At 44.2% G+C, this 12,893-nt stretch overlaps 1 long non-coding RNA gene across 1 annotated transcript; it reads right to left on the bottom strand.

Annotated features, from left to right (window-relative positions):
• Positions 1-945: 945 nt before the first annotated feature.
• On the bottom strand, positions 946-12,673 carry LOC123370057. Its single transcript, XR_006579257.1, has 3 exons — positions 11,507-12,673; positions 5,554-5,659; positions 946-1,080 (listed from the first exon to the last, which is right to left on the bottom strand). It is a non-coding gene; the product is annotated as an uncharacterized LOC123370057 (long non-coding RNA).
• Positions 12,674-12,893: the final 220 nt, after the last annotated feature.

Raw genomic sequence — 12,893 nt, 5'->3', positions numbered from 1 at the left:
TCAGGTAAGCTGTAATGGGGACAGCATGCTACATTAGTTGTACCAGGTTGAATTTGTTTTAATTTCACATGCTGCTTTTCCTAACTGTGCCCCGTGACTGGAGGTAAGAAACAAATGCAGCATTTCAATGTGAGCCAATGAGAACTAAGGGCTTGTCTACATTCACCTCTCCCTGCCATAAACTCTCTCTCTCTCTCTCTCTCCCCCCTCTGTTAGGTTGGTGTTGCCATGGCCTCCCAGATTAGCAGTCTTGGAGTTAACATTGCGATGAATGGGGCATCTCTCATAGCTACTGTTTCTGGCTCTCTACAGATCCAGGGAATCATCACTGAACTGGGTACACTCAGATCATATTGTCAAGATTTTCTTCACAACCATGAGGGATGGAGACTTTCTGCTCTAAATTCTGACTTAATCGCACATTCCAGGAACTGGGGGCCCTAGATATGGGCCTGTAGTGCAGATGCCTTAATCCAGCCCTGGATTGATTGAAGCCAATAACTCAATAATTACCAATAGCCTACTAATGCACTCCATGAGTAGTTTACCAGTACTATAATATGAATCATTAATTTGACTTTTAAAAACCATTAAAAAAACATGCTTGGGGAGTTTGGGTGGGGAGCCATGTTGCAGAGTATGACTTGCAGGTGAGAAGCTTTTCTGGAGGTTTTTCAAATTTTATTGTTACCTCTATTTGATTATTCCAGGTTGCTGCTTAATGGGATTAATTTATTTGTATCTGAGTATTCATGATGCTGACTGGTTATTACTCAAGGATTGTATGGGAGCATTCTTGTTAATGTTAAATCTAAAGAAATAAAACAAACATTTAAAAGGTGCTTTTATGGGGATTTACACAATATACACCTGCGACCCGATATAACATGAATTCAGATATAATGTGGTAAAGCAGTGCTCCGCGGGGGGTGGGGGGGGACGGGGGCCGTGCACTCCGGAGGATCAAAGCAAGTTCGATATAATGTGGTTTCACCTATAATATGGTAAGATTTTTTGGCTCCCGAGGACAGCATTATATCGAGGTAGAGGTGTATGTATTTCCACTCTGCAAAGTAGTTCCTAGTGAAATGAGGAGGAAACAAGTGAAAAAGTTAAAAACACTTCTTTGTTAATTTTTCTAACCTGTTCGTTCTCTCTCTCTCTCTCTCTCTCTCTCTAAAGCAGGGCCGCCCAGGGGAGGGGCAAGAGGGGCAATTTGCCCCAGCCCCGAGCCCCACAAGGGCCCCCACCAGAGTTTTTCGGGGCCCCTGGAGCGGGGTCCTTCACTTCCTCCGGGGGGCCCGGAAAACTCTTGCGGGGCCTGGCGCAGGAGCTTCTTCTGCTCCCGGTCTTCGCCGGTGGGGGGTCCTTCCGCTCCGGGGCGGAAGGACCCCCCGCCGGCGAATTACCGCGGAAGACTGAGCGGGACCCGCCGCCGAATTTCAGCTCGGTCTTCGGCGGTAATTCGGCGGCGGGGGGCCCTTCCCTTCCGGGACCCGCCGCCGAAGTGCCCTGAAGACCCGTGGCGGGGGCCCCCCTCCGCCGAATTACCGCCGAAGACCGGGCTGCACTTCGGCGGCGGGTCCGGCTTCGGCGGTAATTCGGCGGCAGGGGAGGGGGCGCCGCGGGTCTTCGGGGCACTTCGGTGGCGGGTCCCAGAACGGAAGGGTCCCCCGCCGCCGAAGACCCCGGGCCCCCGGAATCCTCTGGGCGGCCCTGCTCTAAAGTTGTTAAACTTTAAAACCCTGCACTATTAGGTACCTTGCCCCTCAATACTCTATTCCTTCAAGTTCCACTGGCAACTGGGTTACTCAGCTGCAATTTTTCTCTTACTCTTTTTTTATAAAAATTAAAGATGGTAAAATGGACAGCTCCCAGTTTAAGCCCTGATTTAACAAAGCATTCAAGCATGTGCAGAAGTCCCATTGCAATCAATGCTGGCATCTGTGGATTGCATTCTTAGGCACATATCACTCTCAGTTCATTGTATGGGGAACCTAGGTACCTAGTCCAGGCTTTGTGGGTCTCTATGTGTTACAGGCACCATGACACTGAATGTTGCAACACCTAGGTCCCTTTGTGGATCCAGCCCTGGGAGTACCTCAGAATACCCCCATGAAGTAGGGAAGTGCTATTATCCCCATTTTAAGGATGGGAAACTGAGACAGAGAGAAACCAAGTGACTTGCCTAAGGTCACACAGGAAGCCTTATGGCAGAGTAAGGAATTGAACCTAGGTTTCCCAAGTCCCAGGTTAGTGTTCAACCATTGGGCCATCTTTCCTCTCCTACTCTACAGCTTCAGCCATAAAAATATCAAAGATGATTTGGGATAATATCCATCTATGGATACATTGGTTGGATTATCCTGTTGCTTAAACCAGTCTTACCCTGGTGTAAATCTACTGACTTAAGTGACATGACTTCTGATTTACATCAGTGTAAGGAGATTCAGGCTCCATGCATTTGAAAGTGAAGCGGGGGACCCTTAAAAATCAGTGTGACTGTGATAGGCTGTACCTGGCCCTTTGAGGCCCCCTGCTGGCAGCCCATGGTCCTACTACATCCTGCTCCAGGAAGGAGCAGTGGAAGTGGGTCCTCCAGACCTGCCTAGAAAGGCTGCACAGAAGCAGCCAGTCAGAGCCCAGCAGGCTCAGATAAAAGGAGCTGCAGGCCCTAAACATGTCAGTTCCTGATGGGACCAGGGGAGCAAGGTAGGGTGCCTCTTGCTGGTCAGAAGTGCTTGAGAGAGTTTAATTCTGTGGTGAGGAGGAAGCTCAGAGAACTTCAGCCTGGAGGTAAGGGCGAAGAGAAAGGGGGCTACGTGGGAAAAGCAGCAGCGAACTGGAGGGAGCAGTATGTGGCTCCTGTGTATAGGGTCCCTCTCCCTCCACCAGCCAGTGCTGGAATGGCCTAAGCCCTAGAAAGGGGATGTGGCTGGTTTAAAAGTCTAAGCAAAAGTGTCCAGAGACAGGGCTGAAGACCTGGTGATTGCAGACTGACTGTTCTGGCTGGACTCTTTATGAAAAGCCTGACAAAGGGGCTAGATTCAAAGGGCCCAGAGACAGGGCTGAAGACACTAATAAGGGCACAGAAATAGTCCTTGATGGATCTCTGTTGGAAGGGGTTCATTTATTTGTTCATCCATTCCTACTGTGTGAGACTTGGCCAGAGGGCTGAGCCACTGAACACCTGCCTAAAGAGGCTGACAATCTACGGGAGTGCCAGGAGTAGGAAGAGGCCTGCTGTACTAGATGTAGCAAGAGCAGGTGCTCAAGAAGTGAGTGGCACCTGTCACCATGACAATTTGTCTCTCTGATTTGACTGGAAAATAAACTAGAGAGAGCCCTTATGGGGGAGGAGAAATTAGAGAGAGCCCTTTTTTCAGTAAAAATGGAAGGATTCCCTCCTACCCCCCAGTCACCTGGAATTGAAGCACTGCTGAAACCCTGAGGCCAATGTTCTGAAAACTGGTTGTGTGAAGGTTAGGCTCCAAAATGAATAGTGGCAGGCACCTACACAAAAGTGGTCTGATTTTTCAGAAGTGTTGAGCATCCTCTGCTCCCTTGGAACTCCATGAGAGCTGCACTTGTTCAACACATTTGTAAATCGTGTCCCTTGTGTGTATGAGCTTAACTTCAGGCATTCAGGTGTCAAAGTGTAGGTTTATAGGTTTCACTGTAAATGCACCAACATCTGTGTGGCTTTATATTAAAAAATAAAACACTTTCAAATGCACAGGTGGAAGGGCAGGGTTTTCTCTTCAAGAAAAGAAAGGAAGTTCTCCTTTTTTTTCCCTCTCACCCATTGAACATAGTGTGGTCAGAGAGAGAGAGATTTTGTTCATTTGTTTTGAGTAATGAGGTTCTGCCTGTGCATCATTGTGAGCTTGTGCACATCTGGGATGCTATGGAAAAGGTCCAACCCAGCAATCAGAGTGCAGCTTTGGATGGTCATAAATATGTCCCCAGACATCCTCTAAGAAGCTCTTAAACAATAGGTTAGTGGATGGCCTGTTGCATCATTAAAAATAAATTGAGTTCTCTGCTTGAACCCTTGTAAAATACATACAACCCAACTTTACAGAGGAGAGTAGATTAATTTACTGGAATCTTGGTGTTAAGTTTGCCACTAACATCAGAGAATAGAACATTTTTTTTAAAAAGTATCTGCATGTATTGTTAGAAATAGAAATTCCTGTACCATTAACATTATTGCATGTTTTTATACTTTCCAGACTCCCCTATTAAAGCAGCATCACCTTAGTTTTTCTTGCAGTATTTCTGATGTTTAGGAAATGGGGTTTGTTTATGCCAGTTGCTTTAGGTGTAGGATTCTTAAATGGGTTTAATAAAATCTGACAGTGCATGACATTCACTAAACATCTGGATGCTTTTGTAAATTTCTTAACTAAGACCCACTATGGGAAATGAGTAGCTGTTTAAGTTCCTTGCTGTTGAGTTACTGAAGAATAGTTATCTTTGTGCATCACCTACATATCAGTATTTCTAACTGTCACTGGAATTAAGATTTTACCCCCCTACCACTTTGGGTCATAAATATGAAATTAATTTTTTTGTTGTTGGAATGAATGTTAATTTTTGTGCTCATGAAAGCGACAGTAACCACAGTGTCTACAGCCATGCATTGTGAGGGCTTGTATTTTGCAACCTCTTTCCCAGAGTTCTGTTCACTTTGCAATACCTAGCTTGCTTATTCCAGCAGAGGGCATCTCCTGTCTGACAGCTATGCTAGCTTGTGCCAAACTGTGCATTTGTGCTATAGACTAGATTGAGACCACCCAACTAACGTTCATGTATGATCTTAGGCGGAACCCTCACTCTAAGAGTTGAAACACTAGTACATCAAACTTCAGAACAACATAGCCTGTCCATCTTAAAATGATTATTTATTTATCATTTATATTGCCATTGTGCCTAGAGGTCAACCAGGTCAGGACTCCATTGTGCTTTGTGCTCTGCAAACACAGGATGAAGTACAGTCCCTGCCCAAAAACCTTAAATGTAATCTAGATTTCATTTACTCATTCACAAGTTGATGTTCAATGTGTGTTTTTTGCACTATGACTCTGCAGTCTGATCTGCATGAGTGGACCTTTATGCTTGTGGGGAGCCTCATCAAAGTAAACGTGGCCCTGCGCAGCTGCACAGATCTATCTGTATGGATCAGATTCCAGGATTGGGGCCTTAGTGTCTTGTAATAGTGGTTTTTTTGTTTTGTTTTTGTAAAGGACAACTTCTTTTAATTCACGGAGTCTCTCCGGTTTAAAAACTCAAAGTTAGGCTTTGGCATTGCCCTATAAAAAGATTCAGAAAGCAGGTAATGAATGACAGAAGCACAGAAGACAGCTAAAAAGTACCTCCTGGGCTATTTTATCCAGGAAATCTAGAAAATAGTATGGTGTGTGGGAGTGTGCACACATGCACATTTCTTTACAATAAGCCAGCTTGTGTATAATACTAAAGACTGAAAGGAAAACGGTTAAGGAGAGAACTGAAACAAACAAATCAACCATCCAACCCACCAAAACCTACCATGTCCCAAGCAGGGCTTTTGTCCCTCAGAAAGGAAGACAAGCCAGAGACTCCATGAAGTCCACTAAGGACTCTGCTGTTGCCATTGATTTTATGTGCTGGGTGGCTGTATAAAACCCAAGAGAGAGATTGTCAATTAGAAAACAATTCTGATTCCCAGCGTCACACATTTTACATTTGGGAGAAAAGATTAATCTTCTTTTACTTCCTCTACCTTTTTCATATGTTGAAAGCTTTAATGTTGTTCAGTTGCTAAGCAACTTGTTAATAGTAATGTATTTTATATCACTTGCTGTTACAGTATTACTAGCTGTTACATTTGAATAATTTCCATAATTATTCAGGTTATGATCCTGATAGTATGACAGGTTAAATAGTAAGAGCTGGGTAATTTTGTATCTGATTGAGGAAATATTTTGGTGATGAAGTATATAGACTTTCTTCTCCAGCAGAGCGGAGAGCACTGGCTTCACAAAGCTCAACAGCAGCATAAAGTACTTGTAGGAACAGAGGCACTTACCACACTAGATCAGAACTAAAGTTGATTGAGTCGAGTATCCTGTTTCTGAGAGGTGCCAGGGTTAGCTGCCTCAGAGGAAAGTAAAACACCACAGTAGGCAAAGGTGGGATAATCTGCCTGTTGCGTAGGTCTCATCCTGATCTCTTAAGACCTGAATCATGAAGTTTAATACCCTTTCAAAATTTGTCATCATTGATTATGACAACACTGGCTATTCTTGATATTCACAGAAAAATCCAATTACTTTTTAAATCTTGTTAAATTCTTGGCCTCAACTTGCCAGTTCTGATGATCTTCTTGGCATTGGAAAATTCTACTTGAAGCACCAATGACCATGTCTTTTGCAGGGACTAAGTGAAATTATTTAAAGTGTATTAAGATCTGCAGTTGTTTGAAGACAGCTTTTCAAATGCACCTCCTTTGATTTTCCCACTGTCTTGTCATTTCTGTCTTTTTGTCTACTAGATTCTGAACTCCTTGACTTGTATGGCACTGCACAGGTTGTTGGCACTGAACAATTAATATACAATGGTGATATGTATGTGCCTGGGTGGAAGTTGTTTCTTTTTCTCATATGTTTAGTATATCTCTAAAGGCAATCTTGGTCCTCAGATTGTTTGTTTGTTCTGGGCTGCAATTTGCATTGTAGTGGGTTTTTTTTAGTTTTTTTGGGGGGGAGGGGGCATGAGTCATAACATAATGATGCATTACATGCTATTCTTTTATATTTTGCAGTGCTTTTAGGGGAGTGAGGGTGAATATCCAAGAAAAGAGTGTATTGAACTTGTAATCAAACTGTATAATAAAGACACTTTTTAGGGGATTGTATATGTGTGGCCAGCATATCTGAATCCATGAGAAGTCCCAGAACTTGTGCGCGCAATGGCTCACAACCTCTCCAGCAGAAATTAAAGGGGTACAAGTTCTTCATCTTTGTGTATGTATGTGTGTGTGTGAGAGAGAGAGAGAGAGAAATGGTTTATATAAAATGCAGGATGCGTGAAGAGATGGTGTTATGAACTGTTTGTGGTGTGTGGCTGCATTCAGGTATGTTCCTTTTGGCTACATTGAAATCCTGCATCCTGCTTCTTTTCTATATGGGATTAGTCCTCTTTTTTTCTGCCTCTCTTAGGCTGCACTGCGTTTGGGAATTAGTGCTTTTGTTCTGCTTCTTTGTCTTAATCAATTCATCTTCAGATTTGGACGTTAGCTGACACATCTGCCCATTCTGATTTTTTTTTGTGGAAGTGTGGTCACAGCTGGGAATATTTACAGAAATTTGACATTTCTAGTTTGTGTTTTTTGGTTATTCATCGAGAGTTGTTGTTCTCAGTACGTAGGTTTTCAAGTAGTTGTTGATATAATTGTTCTCTTTCCAAGAGCACCCATAAATGTATTAAAATACCACATAGTGAATTTAAAGGAGGTATCTGTAATCAAGCTGTATAAAACACACAAAATAAGTGTATAAAACACAGAATAAGAACACTGATTCTGAGACTGTAGTAAACATTCATTTATTATTTTATGTATTTATTTTCAGTAGCACCCACAAAGTGCCAGGTGCTGTCCAAACTCAAAAGAAGGCACTTTCAGTCCTAGTAGGGGCATGGCTGATGCACCTTTGTGCTCCAGCTATTCCCGTCTGCTGGAATGGCCCCTTGGTGTTGCAGCAGCTGGATGTAAATTAGAGCTTTCCACTAAGGACTAGACCAGGGGTTGGCAACCTTTCAGAAGTGGTGTGCTGAGTCTTCATTTATTCACTCTGATTTAAGGTTTTGCGTGCCGGTAATACATTTTAACGTTTTTAGAAGGTCTCTTTCTATAAGTCTATAATATATAACCAAACTAGTGTTGTATGTAAAGTAAATAAGGTTTTTAAAATGTTTAAGAAGCTTCATTTAAAATTAAAGTAAAATACAGAGCCCCCTGGACCTGTGGCCAGGACCCGGGCAGTGTGAGTGCCATTGAAAATCAGCTCGTGTGCTGTCTTCGGCATGCATGCCATAGGTTGCCTACCCCTGGACTAGAATATACTAAAGGACACAGACACTGGGGACTGCAATAGTAGCAAACACCCCCATGTTACCCATATGTCACATCTTACCCATATTCTTTAATGAACCTTAGCAAATCTGATACAGGATCCTACTGATATTTTTCTAATCTAAAGTCATAAATTGCTCTGTTTAACTTGAAAGCATGGTGCTGATGGAATGTCTGGAATACTCTGAACTAAGGGCTTGATCCTGCTGGGGGTGGAGCACCAACTCCCCTTTAATTGAGGACTCTTCGCACCTTGCAGGAATAAGTTTTAAGAGCATATGTAGGTCTCAGATTTCAAGATGATATGCTAGGGGACCCTCCCCCGGGTCTGCATGGACCTGTGTTAAGAACTGGAACTTTATTGGTAAAGGAGCAATACAACTGTGCCTTATGTAGATCAGAACTGGGCTGCATTGGCAGATGTATGCTGGGAAGCTTGTGTAATGTCTATTTCACATATTTCTGACTCTAGTCTATGCAATTAGTTCCTCCTGTTCACAAAACAATTAGGCAAACAATTTACTTTTGTTAGGTGATAGCAATTATTCTTTTTTTAAAAAACGAACAAATAAAATGCTCTTGCGTAATGAACATGACATCGTGTAGCAACTCAACTCGTCCTGGCTCATTTTATACTGAAAACAAGGCTATAACCATGAGAACAATCTCTTACTTCACCTACCATCAACTTGTCCATTGACCTCAGTTAGCTTGAACAAGTCACTAGGAAGGTATGGCTTGTCTTAGTTTTCTGGGAGTAAAGAGGGGCTGTGTTGCCACACCTCACTGTGAATGTAACTGCACATTGCTGTGGATGTGAGACTAAGCCCTGGTTTACACTGTGAGTTTAGATGGATTTAACCCTGCACCCGTGCACAAGACGAAGCAATTTTTGTTGACTTAAAGGGCTCTTAAAATCGATTTCTGTACTCCTCCCTGACAAGGGGATTAGCACTGAAATCGACCCTGCTGGGTCGAATTTGGGGTAGTGTGGATGCAATTCAACGGTATTGGCCTCCGGAGGCTATCCCAGAATGCTCCATTGTGACCACTCTGGACAACACTCTCAACTCAGATGCACTGGCCCAGTAGACAGGAAAAGTCCCGTGAACTTTTGAATTTCATTTCCTGTTTGGCCAGCGTAGGGAGCTTATCAGCACAGGTGACCATGGAGTTCCAGAATCGCAAAAGAGGTCCAGCATGGACCAAATGGGAGGTACTGCATCTGATCACTGTACGGGGAGACGAATCCGTGCTATCCGAACTCCGTTCCAAAAGATGAAATGCCAGAATATTTGAAAAAATCTCCAAGGGCATGAAGAACAGAGGTTATAACAGGGACCCGCAGCAGCGCCGTGTGAAGCCTACCGAAGAACCAGAGAGGCAAACGGCCGCTCCGTGTCAGAGCCCCAGACATGCCGCTTCTATGATGATCTGTATCCCATTCTAGGGGGTGCCCCTACAACTACTCCACCCCTGTGCTTCTCTCCTCCTCCACCCCTCCCGGGCTACCTTGGCAGTGATCCCCCTATTTGTGTGATGAATTAATAAAGAATGCATGACTTTGAAACAACAATGACTTTATTGCCTCTGCAAGTGGAGATCAAAGGGGGGAGGGGAGGGTGGTTGGCTTATAGGGAGGTAGAGTGAACCAAGGGGGTGGGTTTACATCAAGAAGAAACAAACTTTCACACCATAGCCTGGCCAGTCATGAAACTGGTTTTCAAAGCTTCTCTGATGCACAGTGCGCCCTGCTCTGCTCTTCTAACCGCCCTGGTGTCTGGCTGCACGTAATCAACGGCCAGACAATTTGCCTCAACCTCCCACCCCACCATAAACATCTCTCCCTTACTCTCACAGATATTGGGCAGCACACAGCAAGCAGTAATAACGATGGGAATATTGGTTTTGTTGAGGTCTAACTGAGTCAGTAAACTGTGCCAGCGAGCTTTTAAACATCCAAAGGCACATTCTACCACCATTCTGCACTTGCTCAGCCTATAGTTGAACTTCTCCTTACTACTGTACAGGCTTCATGAGCCATGGGAGCAAGGGATAGGTGCAACTGTGCGGTGCTGCCGACTGGGAGAGCAGCCTGAGGCAGAAGCCTCCAGCTGGCGAGATATTCCAGGCAGGACTGAATCTCCATTTGACGAAACTTAAAGAAGAGAATGACCTGGAGTCATTCCCATTTTTGTCCAGGTGCCCCCAACCGACCTTACCGAGGTCGGCCGGGAGCACCCATGGGACGATGATGATGGCTAGCAGTCGTATTGTACCGTCTGCTGTCTGCGAGGCAAGGCAAGGGGATGCTGCTGTGTAGCACTGCAGTACCGCGTCTGCCAGCAGCACCCAGGAGACATACGGTGACAGTGAGCTGAGTGGGCTCCATGCTTGCCGTGGTATGTCGTCTGCATGGATAACCCAGGAAAAAAGTCAAGAAATGATTTTTTGCCATTTTTTTCATGGAGGGGCGGGCGGGGGCCTGACTACATGTACCCAGAACCACCTGCAACAGTGTTTTTGCCCCATCAGGCATTGGGAGCTCAACCCAGAATTCCAATGGGCAGCGGAGACTGCGGGAACTGTGGGATAACTACCACAGTGCAACACTCCGAAACTCGACGCTAGCCTCGGTACTGTGGACGCACTCCGCTGACTTAATGCGCTTAGTGGGGACACACACAATCGACTGTATCAAATCGATTTCTAAAAAATCGACTTCTATTAAATCACCCTAATTTCATAGTGTAGACATACCCTAAGACAAGATAAACTGAACACAATACATTGAGATAAGACCCACATAAAAAAAGTCTTTGTGTAGATGGTGAACGTGACTCATTAAATATCAGAGATCTACTGCACATGAGATGCTAAATGATGTGTGATACTCAATCCTGGAGGAATTAAATCATCTGTTCCTGGCAATTTCTCTGAAAACTGATTCACTCATAATAGTGTGAACTTTTTAGATGAGTAAACTGATTAATCATAGGTCCTCTTTGCTGTCTGAATGACTTGTATCCAAAGAAATTTGCAAATTGCAGTGCAAAAGGACTTCTCCCATACAAATGAAGTTCCCTTTCTAATTTGAATGCCAAATAGGAAGAAAAATGAATGGAGTTTCTCTGAGTCTAATATAAAGCTGGAGTTTTGCCTCTGCTCTGATACCACAGCACCCAGGAGCTGCCCAGTCCATCTCATGCAAAAGGGGTACCAGATGCACCCCAGGCTGAATAGTACGTCATGCCTGTATGAGGAACTTGTTGGACTTGCCTTTAAAAGGCCCAGAGGACTTGTGCATAAAGGGTTAAGATACATTAAAAATCCCCTCTTTAAAATCTCATTCACAAACAGTATCACACAGAATGTTTTACATCTTACCCATATTTTTTTTCAATCTCTTCTGTCTTCATAGCTGCTCCTGTAGCTTATGTGGTGCAAATCACTTGGGATCGCACCTTTCAACTGTTCGTCATACCCAGAAGTGCACATCCTGTTGTACTCTGGTTTTCCTCCCTCCTGCACAAATCTGCTGTAAAGTCCTTCGTTTCCTCATTGAAAATTGTTGACTTCAGAAATGCTAATTGGTTGCAAATAAAATAAGAAATTATCAGTTCACATTGGTTCAGATTTCCTCCTTTGTTATGATCTTCATGTATGACTTGAAGAATAGCTCACTGAAGTTATAGGAAAGGCTCCCATTTAATGAGCTTTGGATCAGGGCTATGGCTTTCTGGAGGGTGGGACTGTGTTTGTAGGAATGGTGACATATTGGAGCAGATCACTGTACCTGCAGATGATTAGGAAAGATCTATTGGAAAGATGGTTACGTGCTAAGTTGTATGCTAATAAATCCTATTGACCCTCACTATCATCTGTTTCAGAAGCCCTGTCTGAGCACCCGTGTGTGTGTGTATCTATATCTCTATATCTATACTTAGCTAAGCCTTGCATGTTGTGAATAGTTAGTAAACATTGTTACTTGGACCCCACTGTGCCCATGTAGTTCCTTCCTATTACGCAGGTTGTGTGAAGAGTAAAAGTCACAGCTGGCGGGGGTAGGGAGGGGTCTACCGTGCTCTCGCTTTTCAGAATAATGAACCAAACTTCCATTTAAAACAGGTTAACAATCCTGAGCAAACTGAGTGCCCTTCTTTGACTATCTTATCCCCCACCCCTACCCCAGGGTCAGTTCAATAGGAAACCTGCACTTTTCTCTTTTGTCAAAATGCAGTTTCATTGAAGATGAAACATTTAGTGGGAATGTATTGATTTTCATGGTAAGGTTTCTGGGGTCCAGGGTGAACTCCCCAGTTGAAGGGGAGACGGGGAGAGAGCGAGATTCAAATAAACACTTGGCCTTTTTTATCCACGAATGGACGTTTCAACAGTTTCATTTCTTGTCCAATGTGTAACACAAATGAATTTCAGAACCTTGAAAGGTGTCATAAAATGGAATTCTTGTTCTCCAGGCAAGTCTACTGAAACCTCAAGGTGAAGCTGTGTGGATGGCAGACTGACACTTCCCAGGGTTGCGAGGCATCTGCTACCACATACCCTTCGCGTGAGGAAGCTTGTCTGTGCCTGCCAGAGGCCAGCTTCCTGATTCCACCAGCCACGGGCAACACAAGCACTCGCCCCTCAGCCTCTGCAGGCTCTGCTGCCCCTATGCAGATTAGTGATAGACACGCTCCAACCCCTGAGCCCTCTGAGTGCCCCCGTGGAGGGTCCAGCCCCTGGTTCACTGAACACTCTCAGAATTCCCTGA

Source organism: Mauremys mutica, chromosome 1 (genome assembly GCF_020497125.1).
Source record: "Mauremys mutica isolate MM-2020 ecotype Southern chromosome 1, ASM2049712v1, whole genome shotgun sequence".
Lineage (NCBI taxonomy): Eukaryota > Metazoa > Chordata > Testudines > Geoemydidae > Mauremys > Mauremys mutica.
The sequence above is the reverse complement of the archived record's forward strand: the minus strand, read 5'-3'. Positions and strand labels throughout refer to the sequence as shown.